Raw genomic sequence first — 12287 nt, 5'->3', positions numbered from 1 at the left:
CTGATTAGGTCCCACACCCGCTTTCACACCTTGGCGCATGTGATTAGAGGATCACCAGGGGGTCCTTTGTCCCTCCTTGGGGGGATACTCCCACTGGGTTTAAATCTGGGACTCTCGGCCATTTGACCTTAGAACTGAAGAAGCTTCTCGGATGAGAGGTGAAACGTCTTCAAGCAACTTAAAGAAGTCCAGACGCTTTTCTTTGCAAACTCCTTTGACTTCAGTATAATAACCTTCTTCCTTACATTATTGTCATTGATGTTTTCTTTAGGAGTGGATTCTACAGAGGCATTGTGGGTCCATTACCAGATCCCTGACCTGACAAGCCCCTTGTGGAAAGTGCCTTTGGGCTGGTGCAGGAGGGCAGTGTTCTGTCATGTCAGCAGCCGGTTTTGACAACCCGGTACATCACACTACACCGTGATGCACCACCAACACCGCACTTGCCTCTGGAGGGGTATGACATCAAGGAAACCCTGCTCGCTCAGACAGCCTGTGATATTTTCTCAAACCACTGCGCTGAACAAGTTTCCAAAGAACATGCTGTGTGACACAATATCCTTTAACCTGTTAACCTGTGGCTTCTGGAAGAAACTCGGGTGAGTCAGTCACTGCAAACACATTTGTATCATCAAGTGTTTGTCAAATGAAAATGATATGTTTTTCTACACTTAGGATAATTTTCTATGTTGCAGTGCAGTAAAGTGCATGTTTCTTCTGTGTTCAATCATACATGTTCTAATTGTTATAAACAGAAAAAATCTTTTCTTACTTAACTGCTTGATTCTTAACTTGTTTAACTGAAACATGATGAAATGTCATAGTATTATTTTTTTTAAATGTCCTTGGCAGTGCATGTGTCCGCATTGTAACTTACTAATAAAAAGTCCTGTGTGTACTTTGGTGTGTGTTTTATGTTATTTTATTGCAAATAAATAATAGTCATTTGATTTTACAGTTACACACAATCTTATATCTCTGGCATGGCATGGCAAGGCAATATCAGGTACATGCAATTTGAAACCTGACATTCCAGAGCAAAGCATGAAGCACACAGCACGTGGTCAACGTGACTCATATGGAGACTGACAACATTACAAGGTATAAAGGAAAATTGAGGACTTAGCCACAGAAAAGACTTTTTTTCCTTTTTTTGTTACAATAACTCAAAGGTCAACTATGATTTTTAAATTAATATCATAGGTGTGAGTTTAGAGTTCAGATTTTTTCTGCACATTCTTTCTTTTTGTATTTAATTATGATGGTAAATACATTTTGCAACATATCTGCCTGCACTTGCTCTTAAAGTAGGAACAGTTCACCTTTCCAGCTGTATTTTTAATACTGATGAGTTTACTTTAATTGTTAGCCTATTGGTCAAAATGTATTGTTCTTCTGATTCATGTGTAATGCTTTTCTCAAATAATACATCCACATTTCAGCACGTAAGCAGCTGTTTGTCTCAGTATTACCTGATAACATACTGAGGCCTGCTGATCACGAAGTATGTGGGAAATAAAAGCATGTTAGGAAGAGACTTGGGCCACTTTCAGTTCGCGCCTGCTTTCTCTCCAACGCCTTGGCTCAAAGAATGTGCTGATGCTGAAGTTGACCTCGACCTTGTGAGCCAATTTTTGTTTCATGTCCCACTTCACATGCTGCAGATGCTCCTGCAGCTCAGTCTTCTCATTGTTTGCAGGGATAACCATTTCATTTGAGGAAGAGGAGCAGGAATGTAGTCCAAAGACAAATGGATGTGGAGAGGAACACTGGGACTTTCTCTCTTTCTATCTCTGTTTTTTTTCAGTTGCTAGTTTCCCCTCAAGAGGAATGAGCTCATGTTTGTGGGCTCTGTTGCCACATGTTGTGGTTCACTTTCTAGAATAAGGATGAGTTAGTTTCTGGTCAGACCACAGAGAAGCAGCCAGAAAGAAAACGTGCTTCCCTGTCAAGAACAAACACAAAACATTTGCATGACTTAGTGTAATTACTTGAGTACAGAGATTAGACTTAAAGTAGGATCATAATAATTTGTGATTTTTAAAAAAAATTATTGTCAAAGGGAACTTATTATGCTCATTTCCCTTTTTTAAAACAATTCCTGCATTTTACCAGAGCGGTTTTGCATGATTCACAGTTTTAAAAAAATCCTTAGCTTTTTGGCTGAGATAAGCATTTAGAGACATTCCATTCACCTGAAGTAATTTACAGCCAATAGTATAGCAAAACTGCCTGAACGAGGCATGACGGAGACACACTTTCGTGTTTTTTATGCAAAATTCTGACCCTACCTTCTGAATGTTGCTCATATTGTTTTTCCAGTCTTCTAATTTCCAATTTTGGTGAGCCTGTGCTGTCTTAGTTGACAGGAGTGGGACCTGATGTAGTCTTCTGCTGTTGTAGACCATCTGCTACAGGATTCAATGTGTTATTCAGAGATGTCTTTCTACACACCTTGGTTGATATGAGTGGTTATTTGAGTTATTTCTGCTTTCCTATTATCTTGAAGCAGTCTCGCCATTCTCCTCTGACCTCTGACATCAACAAGGCATTTTTACTCAAAGGAGTGCTGCTCACTGCATATGTTCCTCTTTTTAATCCCCAGAGATGGTTGTGTGGGAAAATCCTAGCAGATCAACAGTTTCTGAAATACTCAGACCAGCCTGTCTTACACCAACAAATATGCAAAGTTTAAAGTTACCTAACTCACTTTTCTTCCCCAAAAAAGTATGTGGATCCTTTAATATAACTGGAAGAATTTCTATCCTGCTTGTTCAGAATCATTATTGCTTAGGAAAGAAATGCACAGAGAATACTTTTGCTAAATGTAGTCTTTTCGGTGAGGTTAGGATAGCACTTCAAGTGCAGCATCATCCTGGATTTAGGTGTCAAGACTGATATGCATCTTTCTCTCCCTGTGGCTTTTTACATCTGGAATCAAACAGAATTGCAACTCATGAAAGAATTGTTTCCATACAAACATGCAGACTGCCTTCCAGTTTAACTCCACTCCTCAGCTTGTATAAAACCCTTTATAGTTCACTCTGTCTCCCTGCCCCAAAAAGCCACAGTACAACCAGAGATTATATATGCCAAGTAATGAGATGAAGAATAGGGACGATGGCATGTGGAGTTGATGCTGAGGAGAATTTACAACATCTGCCTTCTTTGTTGTGGCAAATGCATGAGTTGGACCAATGTTTTGATTAATTTCATGTCTGAACCAGACATGAAGAACCCTCGGTTCTTGTTATGAAACTGAGTGCTCTTATGGGATGAACAAGAAAATAATCTCATATATTGTAATTCAGAAAAAAATGAGAAAATATATATATAAAAAAAAGCCAAAAGAAAACACCGGTCATATCTTTAGAAAGCAACATTATGCCACAGACTGTCACTGTTGTGAGTCCATCCATTAGTTTGCAAAAACTTGTTATGAAGCCTCAAGCTGTGCACTTTTGCCGTGACAGTCTAGACATGTTGAATCTGGATGTGACAAGTGAGTGTGGATTTCACTGTTTAATTGAGGCACACGCTCAAAGGCTTGCAAGTTGTCAGTTACACAAAGGAGAACATAATTTATACAATGAAAGTCACATTGTATTAAATAAGACTTGAAACTAGTGACTCTGGCCACGAATTCATCAGGAAAGTGTTTCCTGAGGTTGTGGATCAAAGTCTTTGTTTTCCAGACTTCCATAGAAGAAGAATTATTTCGAAACCAAATGAGTTCCCTCCTCACGGCCATCAGGAATACTGAAAGCTGAATTACTGGCTTCACTTTCCAAACGCCAAAGCTACATTCATGTTTTATATGCAGTCTATGGTTCTGGCATTTATTGTTACTGTGACTGTGAGTGTCCCTTGTGTTAACGGCACAAACTGCTGACAACAATCCATGAACGCTCCAACCTCCTGAAAGAATTCACTGTCAAAGTCTTGTGTTCATCTATGGTAGGTCAGCTACACAGTATTACACAGGTGGTTCTAATGTTAAAATCTTTCTCCTGAGATACAAAGTTTTGAATTATCATGTGCCATGATAACTTACAGATCTCACTGTGCCATATTATCCCAGTAGAGCACTTTGATCAACGACTACAGGCTTGCTTGTCGTTCCTAGAGCCTCTAAAAGTAGAATGCGAGGCAGAGCCTTCAAGTCTCAGGTTCCTTTGTAGAACCATTTACACTTTGGATTCAGGAGACAGACGTCCCCTGTGTTTTTAAGGTTAGCCTTAAAGTGTTCCTTTTTGAAACATCACTTAGTTATGCATCTTACATCAGTCTGTTGGAGGCCTTCCCATGATGGACACAGCATTTCTTCTCCACGTGTCTATGTGCCACTGCTGAACGTCATTAACAATGCCCTCTCTCTCCTGTAGTCTGTGTTTTGTTGATCGTTCTTCCTCTTTTATGTTTTTTCTTTAACCTAAGAGCTTGGTTCTGCTGAATGGTTCTTCCTATTAAATGGGAGTGATTTTTGGACTTCTCTCTGGTATTGTATGGCCTAGCTGATGAGGTGGGTGGTGTTATGCATTGGCTCTGTAACTGAACTAGCTAATTATTCTGTATGTAAAAAATAAAAAAAAATATAAGAGAACCAATTATTTATCTTGTATTTTTAAAGGTTTTTTTTTTTCAGAATCATTTACAAAATGACTGCATCCATACTCAATAGTTTTTCGGGTACAAAATGTTAGTTTTCATCCTTTGATTAAACTCATTGGCACAATGGGGGTGTGATATCACACCAGAGAGAAATGTGAACAGGCAAAGGTCTCCCCATGATTTTCCAGCCTATTCCATGGACTAAAATTGACTAAAATTATTATTTTAGTTTCATCAGATCTCTCCATTGTGAACTAAAATGGCTCAAAAATGATCAATATATTAAAAACATTTGCTCTCTCTGGAAAAAACCCTCACTCACTATCAGAAAACATCTGATCTTGTGGTTAGAGACAAAAAAATATACTTGAAACATCAGTACAATAGTCTACATGTGTGTAAAAGTAGTCCCTCTTGCATACCTTCACGCTTTGATGTATCAAATAAAAAGTTAAAGTCTTACTTTCCTGCAGGATAACTGAAACCATGTTGACACGACTTCACAGCCTTTATTCAGACTGCCGGCCACGGGGGGATTTTTCATCCAATCGTTTTCGGTGAATTCAAACACATCCGTTTCACATGTGGAAACAATCATACACGTGATTACAGCTAGAAGCTGTCAGTCAAAACACCTATGTGCTGTACACCTCCACATGCCTCAGCTGTGTGATCTCTGTGACACACACACACCACACACCACACACACATGTCCAACTTAACTTCCTCCCTCTCTTTTCTTTTCACCTGCTGACGTGCAGCGATTTCCTGCTTCCAATTCCCCTCCACAAATCTGCAGAAATAATTATTGATATTATTTTAGGATGAGCAGGGATGTTTTTCTTTTTTTGTGAGACATTAAAAGGGAGAAGAGCTGTTAGAAAGTCTTTTCAGAGTGATTGGATCAATCTTTTCAACCTGCAAATCAAACTTTTCTGATTTGTTGTTTAGAGATGCTAATTCCCCACTGGTCTATTTTTTGATCACATGAATGCTACTCCCGCTAACAACTGACTGTGACCGTGGAGTGCTGGAGGGAGGAACTATCCCAGTATAATTTCCAGAAGCAAAGATGCCACCAAAGACGATTGTGTTAACCCTTTAAAGCCGGTCGGAGCGGGCACGCTCTGTTGTGCGTAACTGTTTTTAAATCCCGGTAGCACTGCAACCATGTAAGCTAGCGCAATAATTTTTTTGCATATGAAACCGGAGGAGTTGTACTTACATTTTATGCCATCAGCTTGTCCTAGGTCACGGTTTCCTTCCACATATAGCTTTGCAAAAACTGCATAAAAAGCGCTTGCAGCAACAAAAACATAATATTCCAGAAACACGATCCGATCAGCTGTTCGTAACACTTCCTACTCCATCAGCGGAACTATCGCATGTCCACCGTGATCTGCCCGAAACCGGACGTGACGTCATTTTGCGGAAATGTAGTTTCTTTTACCATCAGGGGCTTATGAGCCTATACTTGTGTTTTTAAAAGTTATGTTTGACTTTATGACTTTCTGTGTCGTTTCTGGGATGCTTAGGACTCATATTGCACTGCTGGAAATAGTTTATTTTGATGCATATGCTGTTTTTTCGCAAATTTGCATTATAATATTTATTTTCGATTTTCCTGCAGTATATGAAAATTGGTGTATTTCAAAAATAAAACTATGAAGACACTTAAATAAATTTCCTGTGGTGGGAAACTAGTTTGTGCAACTTTTTTGTATTTACAGTTTTGAGGGATAAGCCTCTTAAATTTCTCTAACTAGAAATATATGTTAAAAAAACAAAAACGATTTTCAATTTTTTTGTAATTTATTGCACTTTTTTGCAATTTATGTACTTACTATGCACTTAATGCATACATATTATTAAAATTTGGGTTATAATGGTTGTATTGATGTATATCAACTTGAAATGCTCCCAAAAATGGCACTACAGCATGTAAAATATAATATAAGCTCTGGCGGACTTGGTTCTATGGTAGGTCTTAAAGGTAATCCAGGTATCCAGGTAAGGAAATCCTATAACGTTTGTTCTCTTAAATTCAAGCCACAGAGATGTGGTGTTTAGAAACAATGCATCTCAAATGTTCTGATACTCCTGATGCATACGGGATCCCTACAGGCTTTCGAGAAGGCAGCTGTCCTTCTCTCCTGGATCGGCTGGAGCTTTCTTTAGGTGCCTTCCCAGCTTTGACAAAAGTCCAGCTGGAGTAACCACATTTACTCAGGGCATTCTTGATGTGATGTTCTTCTGCTTCTTTGGCCGCTGTGACTGTGGGGATGGTGTTCGCTCTCTGTTGTAGCGTCCTGATGACAACCAGTTTATGCTCCATTGGATGATGAGAGTCAAACCTTAAATACTGATCCGTATGCGTAGGTTTACGGTACACATCAGCTTTTAGATGTCCCCCATTACTGATGGAAATGTCACAATCTAAGAAGGCTAACCTGCTACTTCAGACAGTCTATCACCCTCTTCCTGTAACCATTTCCTGGGTCCTAGGGGCTCATAAGTATTTTCGTCACTGAGCAGTGACGAAATGTTCTCATGATAGTCTGGCTGGTTTAGCAAAACTGTGCACCTACCTTTGTCTGCCTAAAGGATGATAATGTGATGGGAGTGCCTTCCTCTCTTCCATGCTGATGTTGGATGCTGGGGGCTTTGCGTTGCTGAGACAGACCGAAACGTCTGCCCGTAGTTGCTCTGCTTCCACGTCTGCAATATTGTTCTTTCAAATTGCTCTTTCTGTGGCTGTGATCAGTTCCACTAGCGGGATTTGTCTTGGCGTCACAGCAAAATTCAAACCTTTAGCAAGGATGTTTTTCTCTGTTTGGGTGAGCTGTCTGTCAGACAAATTCTTCACCCACTTGTCCACATCCTCGGTTTGGCATCCTTCTCTCTTCTGACCACGAGGACACTCTTTGTATTTTGCTGTGGTTTCCGACGCACAAGTCAAACTCTGTTGCCTGGTTTTAGACTTCTCGTGCTGTGCTAGACGATCCTTCTCGGTGAATTCAAACACCTTTTTAAGAGCATTGTCATCTAGAAGCATTGTAAGTCTCTGTCGGATCCACTCCTCTTCAGATTTTAACACGTCGATGGTAAAACTTGTTTGCCTCACCCGTTCATTAAGCAGCTTTTAGCAGACTTTTAGGAGTAATCCTGTCTTGTCGGCATCTGAGGCTGAATCTCAGGTGGTTCCTGTAATCAGCCATCTTGCATGCTGTTTGATCATACTGACGTACTGATCTACTTACCTGGATGATGGAGCATGCATCAAGATGTTATACTTAGAAAGTGTTAGTACATTTGTGAACGCTACTCTTCAGTAGCGCTGGATGCTAAAAGAAGCAGTTGCCATCTTTCTGATATTATTTTAGGATGAGGAGGGATGTTTTTCAGTTTTTGTGACATTAAAGAGAGAAGACCTGTTAGAAAGTCTTTCAGAGTGATTGGATCAATCTTTTCAACCTGCAAAATCAAACTTTTCTGATTTGTTGTAAGTGAGCGCTCTACCATTTGAGCTAATCCCCCACGGATGCATCGGTTTGATCACACGAATGCTACTCTCTCCTTGAAATGCCTAAGGAAACAACTGACTGTGGCGTACTGAAAGGAGGAACTATCCCAGTATAATTTCCAGAAGCACGTGTGTCCGTTCTCTGCACTGCGCATCTGCAGCTCTACAACGCCACAGCATGTGTGATCAGTTAAAGGTCACTACAGTTGACTCGTCTTAGAGTACTGCACCTCTAGTTATTAAGTTAAGCATGTAAACAGGGTGACCCAAGGTCTCACAGTGGTTTGATCCGAAACCTCTGCTGATAATGACCCATGCCTTTTTTCAGTAAATGGTAAAAGTTACTACACCCCTCCCTGTTGTCATTGGCTGTGGTTTATGCTGTGGTATATGATTTATTTTTGGTGCAGCGTCAATACACAGTCCGAAAATATCTGTTCAATAAACCAAATTAATTTTACTTTCATCTCTGAAATACTCTGTATGTATTTGCTGGTGATTCACTTCAAAGTCCGACCTTTCTCACATATTTGAAGACTATTTATCAGTGTCTGATGACGTCACTCGGGGTTGACTCATGTGGGGATTAGCTCAAATGGTAGAGCGCTAGCTTAGCATGTCAAAGGAATTTGCAAAGAAAAGCGTCTGGACTTCTTTAAGTTGCTTGAAGACGTTTCACCTCTCATCCGAGAAGCTTCTTCAGTTCTAAGGTCAATGGCCGAGAGTCCCAGATTTAAACCCAGTGGGAGTATCCCCCAAAGAGGGACAAAGGACCACCTGGTGATCCTCTAATCACATGAGCCAAGGTGTGAAAGCGGGTGTGGGACCTAATCAGCCAGGGTTTCGGGTGAGCTCATTGTGAACCTGGCCCCACCTTGTCATGTGAATTCCTGAGGTCAGATGGCCAGGATGTGAGTGGGCGTTAAGGCGTCTGGGGAGGGAACTCAAAACTGGATTATAGATGGCAGACAGTTGGTGTCGTAAACCACCGCCTCTGTTCAAAGATGGTCGTCACAGTGGACATAGATGGCCTCTTTCACTCTCTTTCAACCATCTGTCCTCTCTGTCCAAATGTGAACATTGGCATCCTCGAAAGAGTGACCTTTATCCTTAAGATGCAGATGGACTGCTGAGTCTTGTCCTGTGGAGGTGGCTCTTCTATGTTGTGCCATGCGCTTGTGAAGTGGCTGTTTAGCGGGATTGATGCCCGCATCCTCCAAAAGACTTTCTTTTAGGCATCGTCACAAAAACATACAGTTTGCACAGTGAAATCCCTCTCATCACCTACCCAAACAGACATTGTCTTTTACTGTACATGTTCAAGCATACAATGGTAGCCCAACATCACAGAACTCTCAAATGACATTAAACAGTGGCTGTCAACTGAGCGGACAATCATAATGAAGCAGTTCATTTTATTTTGTAGAGTCAAGCGGCTCGTGATATTATTGGCCACAGATGGCACCAAAAACGACGGTGCTAAAATGCTTTGAGTAATGAACCCTTTTTCTATACAAGCTTCAGTGTTTCAGAAAACTTAATTTGGCCATCACGAGTAACCAACTACTCATACACATAAAACTTAGAGTGTATTCAAAGTAAATAAGTTTATTTATTTATTATACAAACTTTAAAGAGCTAATCCCCCTGTGTCTCCTGCGGTAGCAAGATCACAATGCAATGACGTGTGCCACTGAAAATATATGAAGACATATGAGTTATATTTGTCAGACTATATCAATTGCCCATTGATGATGGCTAAAGATTACATTGCTGTTTTCTGTGAAGGATATATTCCTGAGTCTCGTGACGTACTAATGAAAGCCCAGTAACAGTAAGGTCTGGTAGGGGTAGCTAGTCACAGGGATTTAGGGATTTGTTCACTCTGCAAATTAATGTTTTCATGATGAGGTTAAAGTGAAACACCCGTTTGGAGGATGCGGGCGTCGATCCCGCTACCTCTCGCATGCAAAGCGAGCGCTCTACCATTTGAGCTAATCCCCCTGTGGTTGCACATACACATGTCACATGATCTGTGGTGTTTCAGAGCTGCACATATGCAGTCCTGAGTACAGACCACCAGGGCTTTGCTTATGAACCTAGAACTGGGATTGCTCCTCTTTCCAAAAGAAGTTTAATGACATTTAGCTTCTAGTAGGGGTACCTGGTCAATGAATGTTTCAATATTGTAAAGGCCATGCCCAGAATATCAGTCACACAGCACTTGAAATGATCTGTTACTTAGAAAATGAATAACTGCAATTGAAAAGTCTGGCTCATTGTCTTGAAAGGCAGAGTGCTCGTTTTGAATGGACAACTGTTCCTTGTTGCCCAAACTGCCACACTGCAAATTGGTTTTTGTATATTTTTCTTATCCAGGTAAGGAAATCCTGAACATTTGTTCTCTTAAATTCTCTATAAGTAATTCTCTATATGATTACTTTGATTTCAGTTATCCAAAACTCCCTATACAGAATATCCAGTGAATGCAGATTTGAAACGAACTTATATTAGAAATCCCAAAAGTTGATTTGTTCATCTGGACGTAACGTTTCAGTGGGAGAAATGTTTCGTCACTCATCGAGTGACTTCTTCAGTCTCAGTCGCTGCAGGTTCCCCCAATCTTATAAACAGCACATTTGCATAATGAATGAAACTAGCACCACTGAACGAACAATGAGCTGGGAGGTCATTTCCTTAAACATGAGTATGCAGATCCTCATGACCACTGATCAATGACCATGAGTACATTCACAGAGAGTTGGGGAATGGCTGCAATCACAGCATGGTAAGATGGCGAAAGATGTACCCTTAGGCCCCCTCCTCGATTCAGAGATGATCTTTTCCTTTTCACGTAAGTGGCCTCCTTGACTCCTCGCTCAAACCAGCGTTCCTCCCTGTCCAGGATGTGTACATCCTCATCATTAAAAGAGTGTCCACTGGCCTGTAGGTGTAAATAGACTGCGGAGTCCTGGCCTGACGAGGCAGCTCTTCTGTGTTGTGCCATCCGCTTCGCCAGAGGTTGTTTGGTTTCCCCGATGTATAAATCCGGCAATCCTCATGGCACTTAACAGCGTGCAATATATTACTCTGTTTGTGTTGGGGCCCCGGTCCTTGGGGTGGACCAATTTTTGGCGCAGTGTGATTTGGGGTTTAAAAGCCACAGAGATGCTATGTTTATAAAAATACGTCTCAAATGTTCTGATACTTCTGATGCATACGGGATCACTACAGGTTTTCAAGAAGACAGCTGTCCTTCTCTCCTGGATCGGCTGGAGCTTTCTTTAGGTGCCTTCCCAGCTTTGACAAAAGTCCAGCTGGAGTAACCACATTTACTCAGAGCCTTCTTGATGTGATGTTCTTCTGCTTCTCTGTTGGGACAGCGGTCTGTTGGGATGGTGTTCGCTCTCTGTTTTAGCGTCTGATGACAACCAGTTTACGCTCCTTTGGATGATGATAGTCAACCGTAAATACTGTCCGTATGCGTGGTTTACGGTACACATCAGCTTTTAGATGTCCCCATTACTGATGGAAATGTCACATCTAAGAAGGCTAACCTGCTACTTCAGACAGTCTATCACCCTCTTCCTGTAACCATTTCCTGGGTCCTAGGGGCTCATAAGTATTTTCGTCACTGAGCAGTGTCAAAGTGTTCTCATGATGGTCTTGCTGTTTAGCAAACTGTGCACCTACCTTGTCTGCCTGAAGGACGATAATGTTGTTGTCATTACTAAGTGATGTGAGTGCTCTCCTCTTCCTCCATGCTGATGTTGGATGCTGGGGGCTTTGCTTTGCTGAGACCGGCCAAACGTCCGTCCGTAGTTGCTCTGCTTCCACGTCTGCAATGTTGTTCTTTCAAATTGCTCTTTCTGTGGCTGTGATCAGTTCCACTAGCGGGATTTGTCTTGGCGTCACAGCAAAATTCAAACCTTAGCAAGGATGTTTTTCTCTGTTTGGGTGAGCTGTCTGTAGACAAATTCTTCCACCCACTTGTCCACATCCTCGGTTTGGCATCCTTCTCTCTTCTGGCCGCTGAGGACTCTTTGTATTTTTGCTGTGGTTTCCGACGTACAACAAGTAATTCAAACTTCCTTTGTTGCCGGTTTTTAGACTTCTCGTGCTGTGCTAGACGAGCCTTCTCGGTGATTCAAAC

General features: G+C 41.2%; 1 long non-coding RNA gene and 1 other non-coding gene across 4 annotated transcripts; both read right to left on the bottom strand.

Moving 5' to 3' along the window:
- Positions 1-558: 558 nt before the first annotated feature.
- On the bottom strand, positions 559-5117 carry LOC109198853 (uncharacterized). Of its 3 annotated transcripts, none has more exons than XR_002059428.2 (3): positions 5075-5117; positions 2292-2626; positions 559-1945 (listed from the first exon to the last, which is right to left on the bottom strand). It is a non-coding gene; the product is annotated as an uncharacterized LOC109198853 (long non-coding RNA). The 3 variants fall into 3 exon arrangements; XR_002059427.2 differs by lacking the exon at positions 5075-5117 and adding an exon at positions 2711-2787; XR_002059426.2 differs by lacking the exon at positions 5075-5117 and having other exon boundaries at positions 2292-2791.
- A 4948-nt stretch (positions 5118-10065) lies between these two features.
- Positions 10066-10138, bottom strand: trnaa-ugc (transfer RNA alanine (anticodon UGC)). The gene has a single exon. It is a non-coding gene; the product is annotated as a tRNA-Ala (tRNA).
- Between the last annotated feature and the right edge of the window lie 2149 nt (positions 10139-12287).

The sequence above is a fragment of the Oreochromis niloticus genome, unplaced genomic scaffold, assembly GCF_001858045.2.
Source record: "Oreochromis niloticus isolate F11D_XX unplaced genomic scaffold, O_niloticus_UMD_NMBU tig00008482_pilon, whole genome shotgun sequence".
Classification (NCBI taxonomy): Eukaryota; Metazoa; Chordata; class Actinopteri; order Cichliformes; family Cichlidae; genus Oreochromis; species Oreochromis niloticus.
This window is presented reverse-complemented; position numbering and strand designations above follow the sequence as displayed.